Below are 5430 nucleotides of genomic sequence, written 5' to 3'. Positions count from 1 at the left end.
CATTTATTATATTCTAACATCTAACATCTAACCTAACCTAACCTAACCTAACCTAACCTAACCTAACCTCACCTCACCTAACCTAACCTAACCTAACCTAACCTAACCTAACCTAACCTAACCTAACCTAACCTAACCTAACCTAACCCAACCTAACCTAACCTAACCTAACATCTAATCTAATCTAACATCTAACATCTAACCTAACATCTAATCCTAACCTAACCTAACCTAACCTAACCTAACCTAACCCAACCTAAGCTAACCCAACCTAACCTAACCTAACCTAACCTAACATCTACTCTAATCTAACATCTAACATCTAACTTAACATCTAATCTAATCTAGCATGTAACACCTAACCTAACCTAACCTAACCTAACCTAACATCTAATCTAATCTAACATCTAACATCTAACTTAACATCTAATTTAATCTAACATCTAACACCTAACCTAACCTAACCTAACCTAACCTAACCTAACCTAACCTAACCTAACCTAACCTAGCCTAACCTAACCTAACCTGACCTGACCTGACCTGACCTGACCTGACCTCACCTAACCTAACCTAACCTAACCTAACCTAACCTAACCTAACCTAACCTAAGCTAACCTAACCTAACCTAACCTAACCTGACCTGACCTGACCTGACCTGACCTGACCTAACCTAACCTAACCTAACCTAACCTAACCTAACATAACCTAACCTAACCTAACCTAACCTCACCTCACCTAACCTAACCTAACCTAACCTAACCCAACCTAACCTAACCTAACCTAACATCTAATCTAATCTAATATCTAACATCTAACCTAACATCTAATCCTAACCTAACCTAACCTAACCTAACCTAACCCAACCTAACCTAACCTAACCTAACCTAACCTAACCTAACCTAACCTAACCTAACCTAACCTAACCTAACCTAACCTAACCTAACCTAACCTAACCTAACCTAACCTAACCTAACCTAACCCAACCTAACCTAACCTAACCTAACCTAACCTAACCTAACCTAACCTAACCTAACCCAACCTAACCCATCCTAACCTAACCTAACCTAACCTAACCTAACCTAACCTAACCTAACCTAACCTACCTAACCTAACCTAACCTAACCTAACCTAACCTAACCTAACCTAACCTAACCTAACCTAACCTAACCTAACCTAACGTCTAATCTAGTCTAACATCGAACATCTAACTTCCCATTTAATATATTCTAACATCTAACATCTAACCTAACCTAACCTAACCTAACCTAACCTAACCTCACCTCACCTAACCTAACCTAACCTAACTTAACCCAACCTAACCTAACCTAACCTAACATCTAATCTATTCTAACATCTAACATCTAACGTAACATCTAATCCTAAACTAACCTACCCTAACCTAACCTAACATCTACTCTAATCTAACATCTAACATCTAACTTAACATCTAATCTAGCATGTAACACCTAACCTAACCTAACCTAACCTAACCTAACCTAACATCTAATCTAATCTAACATCTAACATCTAACTTAACATCTAATTTAATCTAACATCTAACACCTAACCTAACGTAACCTAACCTAACCTAGCCTAACCTAACCTAACCTAACCTAACCTAACATAACCTAACCTGACCTGACCTGACCTGACCTGACCTGACCTGACCTGACCTAACCTAACCTAACCTAACCTAAACTAACCTAACCTAACCTAACCTAACGTCTAATCTAGTCTAACATCGAACATCTAACTTCCCATTTAATATATTCTAACATCTAACATCTAACCTAACCTAACCTAACCTAACCTCACCTCACCTAACCTAACCTAACCTAACTTAACCCAACCTAACCTAACCTAACCTAACATCTAATCTATTCTAACATCTAACATCTAACGTAACATCTAATCCTAAACTAACCTACCCTAACCTAACCTAACATCTACTCTAATCTAACATCTAACATCTAACTTAACATCTAATCTAGCATGTAACACCTAACCTAACCTAACCTAACCTAACCTAACATCTAATCTAATCTAACATCTAACATCTAACTTAACATCTAATTTAATCTAACATCTAACACCTAACCTAACGTAACCTAACCTAACCTAACCTAACCTAACCTAACCTAACCTACCCTAACCTAACCTAACCTAACCTAACCTAACGTAACCTAACCTAACCTAACCTAACCTAACCTAACCTAACCTAACCTAAACTAACCTAACCTAACCTAACCCAACCTAACCTATCCTAACCTAACCTAACCTAACCTAACCTAACCTAACCTAACCTAACAACCTAACCTAACCTAATCTAACCTAACGCCTAATCTAGTCTAACATCGAACATCTAACTTCCCATTTAATATATTCTAACATCTAACATCTAACCTAACCTAACCTAACCTAACCTAACCTCACCTCACCTCACCTAACCTAACCTAACCTAACCTAACCTAACCTAACCTAACCTAACCTAACCTAACCTAACCTAACCTAACCTAACCTAACCTAACCTGACCTGACCTGACCTGACCTGACCTGACCTGACCTGACCTGACCTAACCTAACCTAACCTAACCTAACCTAACCTAACCTAAAATAACCTAACCTAACCTAACCTAAACTAACCTAACCTAACCTAACCTAACATCAAATCTAGTCTAACATCGAACATCTAACTTCCCATTTAATATAATCTAACATCTAACATCTAACCTAACCTAACCTAACCTAACCTAACATAACCTAACCTAATCTAACCTGACCTAACCTCACCTCACCTAACCTAACCTAACCTAAGCTAACCTAACAACCTAACCTAACCTAATCTAACCTAATGTCTAATCTAGTCTAACATCGAACATCTAACTTCCCATTTATTATATTCTAACATCTAACATCTAACCTAACCTAACCTAACCTAACCTAACCTAACCTCACCTAACCTCACCTCACCTAACCTAACCTAACCTAACCTAACCTAACCTAACCTAACCTAACCTAACCTAACCTAACCCAACCTAACCTAACCTAACCTAACATCTAATCTAATCTAACATCTAACATCTAACCTAACATCTAATCCTAACCTAACCTAACCTAACCTAACCTAACCTAACCCAACCTAACCTAACCCAACCTAACCTAACCTAACATAACCTAACATCTACTCTAATCTAACATCTAACATCTAACTTAACATCTAATCTAATCTAGCATGTAACACCTAACCTAACCTAACCTAACCTAACCTAACCTAACATCTAATCTAATCTAACATCTAACATCTAACTTAACATCTAATTTAATCTAACATTTAACACCTAACCTAACCTAACCTAACCTAACCTAACCTAACCTAACCTAACCTAACCTAGCCTAACCTAACCTAACCTGACCTGACCTGACCTGACCTGACCTGACCTCACCTAACCTAACCTAACCTAACCTAACCTAACCTAACCTAACCTAAGCTAACCTAACCTAACCTAACCTAACCTGACCTGACCTGACCTGACCTGACCTAACCTAACCTAACCTAACCTAACCTAACCTAACCTAACCTAACCTAACATAACCTAACCTAACCTAACCTAACCTCACCTCACCTAACCTAACCTAACCTAACCTAACCCAACCTAACCTAACCTAACCTAACATCTAATCTAATCTAACATCTAACATCTAACCTAACATCTAATCCTAACCTAACCTAACCTAACCTAACCTAACCCAACCTAACCTAACCTAACCTAACCTAACCTAACCTAACCTAACCTAACCTAACGTAACCTAACGTAACCTAACCTAACCTAACCTAACCTACCTAACCTAACCTAACCTAACCTAAACTAACCTAACCTAACCTAACCTAACCTAACCTAACCCAACCTAACCCATCCTAACCTAACCTAACCTAACCTAACCTAACCTAACCTAACCTAACCTAACCTACCTAACCTAACCTAACCTAACCTAACCTAACCTAACCTAACCTAACCTAACAACCTAACCTAACCTAATCTAACCTAACGTCTAATCTAGTCTAACATCGAACATCTAACTTCCCATTTAATATATTCTAACATCTAACATCTAACCTAACCTAACCTAACCTAACCTAACCTAACCTCACCTCACCTAACCTAACCTAACCTAACTTAACCCAACCTAACCTAACCTAACCTAACATCTAATCTATTCTAACATCTAACATCTAACGTAACATCTAATCCTAAACTAACCTACCCTAACCTAACCTAACATCTACTCTAATCTAACATCTAACATCTAACTTAACATCTAATCTAGCATGTAACACCTAACCTAACCTAACCTAACCTAACATCTAATCTAATCTAACATCTAACATCTAACTTAACATCTAATTTAATCTAACATCTAACACCTAACCTAACGTAACCTAACCTAACCTAGCCTAACCTAACCTAACCTAACCTAACCTAACATAACCTAACCTGACCTGACCTGACCTGACCTGACCTGACCTGACCTGACCTAACCTAACCTAACCTAACCTAACCTAACCTAACCTAACCTAACCTGACCTGACCTGACCTGACCTGACCTGACCTGACCTGACCTGACCTGACCTAACCTAACCTAACCTAACCTAACCTAACCTAACCTAACCTAACCTAAAATAACCTAACCTAACCTAACCTAAACTAACCTAACCTAACCTAACCTAACCTAACGTCTAATCTAGTCTAACATCGAACATCTAACTTCCCATTTAATATATTCTAACATCTAACATCTAACCTAACCTAACCTAACCTAACCTAACCTAACCTCACCTCACCTAACCTAACCTAACCTAACTTAACCCAACCTAACCTAACCTAACCTAACATCTAATCTATTCTAACATCTAACATCTAACGTAACATCTAATCCTAAACTAACCTACCCTAACCTAACCTAACATCTACTCTAATCTAACATCTAACATCTAACTTAACATCTAATCTAGCATGTAACACGTAACCTAACCTAACCTAACCTAACCTAACATCTAATCTAATCTAACATCTAACATCTAACTTAACATCTAATTTAATCTAACATCTAACACCTAACCTAACGTAACCTAACCTAACCTAACCTAACCTAACCTAACCTAACCTACCCTAACCTAACCTAACCTAACCTAACCTAACGTAACCTAACCTAACCTAACCTAACCTAACCTAACCTAACCTAACCTAAACTAACCTAACCTAACCTAACCCAACCTAACCTATCCTAACCTAACCTAACCTAACCTAACCTAACCTAACCTAACCTAACCTAACAACCTAACCTAACCTAATCTAACCTAACGCCTAATCTAGTCTAACATCGAACATCTAACTTCCCATTTAATATATTCTAACATCTAACATCTAACCT

The sequence above is a fragment of the Dermacentor andersoni genome, unplaced genomic scaffold, assembly GCF_023375885.2.
Source record: "Dermacentor andersoni unplaced genomic scaffold, qqDerAnde1_hic_scaffold ctg00000040.1, whole genome shotgun sequence".
Classification (NCBI taxonomy): domain Eukaryota; kingdom Metazoa; phylum Arthropoda; class Arachnida; order Ixodida; family Ixodidae; genus Dermacentor; species Dermacentor andersoni.
The sequence above is the reverse complement of the archived record's forward strand: the minus strand, read 5'-3'. Positions refer to the sequence as shown.